This window comes from Sesamum indicum, linkage group LG4 (assembly GCF_026168435.1).
Source record: "Sesamum indicum cultivar Baizhima isolate 11 linkage group LG4, ASM2616843v1, whole genome shotgun sequence".
NCBI classification, from domain to species: Eukaryota; Viridiplantae; Streptophyta; class Magnoliopsida; order Lamiales; family Pedaliaceae; genus Sesamum; species Sesamum indicum.
This window is the reverse complement of record NC_142660.1, coordinates 19,380,001-19,380,964: the sequence shown is the minus strand read 5'-3', so window position 1 is coordinate 19,380,964 and position 964 is coordinate 19,380,001. Positions and strand designations below refer to the sequence as shown.

The following is a 964-nucleotide window of genomic DNA, read 5'->3' as shown; positions in this document are numbered from 1 at the left end:
TTCATTTGTAAGATAAGTTTTTTGGAGAGAATAAGAAAGTGATTTGGAGAAATACATATATTATTTACCTTATATTCTATTAAGAGTGATAGGTCAATAAATTTAGAATTTCTCTAAATTTATAACAATATATCTATATATATAATGTAATATCACCGAAAAATAAGTAAAATTGTTCAACCATAATATACACTATGTTTAGATTAATTCATTGGAATCATCAAATTATTTCAGCATAAGTTTATTAGCACTAAATTAGAAATATTATATATTAGATATCTTGTTATAGAAATATTTGCACATAAGCCTTCGTAGCATAGTGGTAGTGCGTTCGCTTCGTAAGTGAAAGGTCGTGAGTTCGATCCTCACCGGAGGCTCTGTTATTCTAACATTATCAACACATATTGAGTGGTTGGAGACTCTACAGTCACTGCTCAAATTCATGTGATATATTGGGGAAGCTTTTGATAGCTGATAAATCATGGTGTTGTCTTACCTATACACCTTATGTTCTATGTAATGAAGGCGCGAATGAGACGCATATGCAATACTTATTCTTTCATCTTTCGATGAAGCTACTTTTGGGACCATGCGGTGTTGATTTACATATATTGGGGAAGCTTTTGATAGCTGATAAATCATGGTGTTGTCTTACCTATACACCTATGTTCTGTGTGATGAAGGCGCGAATGAGACACATAGACAATACTTATTCTTTCATCTTTCGATGAAGCTACTTTTGAGACACATAGGCGCACTTATTCTTCCGATGCCTCTACTCCCGATGGTGCCAATGGACATAGATTGGGCTACAAGAAGATGTGAGAGGGCAACACATTATTAATCTGGTTTATCGTGCATTATTGACTTCATGTGTGTATCATATTTGAAAGGAATAGAACTTGAGACATTTTGATCAGTTTGAACCAAAACCGACCGCACTTGCTGGACTCATTGTTGAAAA

At 34.1% G+C, this 964-nt stretch overlaps 1 non-coding gene across 1 annotated transcript; it reads left to right on the top strand.

Annotated features, from left to right (window-relative positions):
* The first annotated feature begins 305 nt into the window (after positions 1–305).
* Positions 306–377, top strand: TRNAT-CGU (transfer RNA threonine (anticodon CGU)). Its single transcript has one exon. It is a non-coding gene; the product is annotated as a tRNA-Thr (tRNA).
* Positions 378–964: the final 587 nt, after the last annotated feature.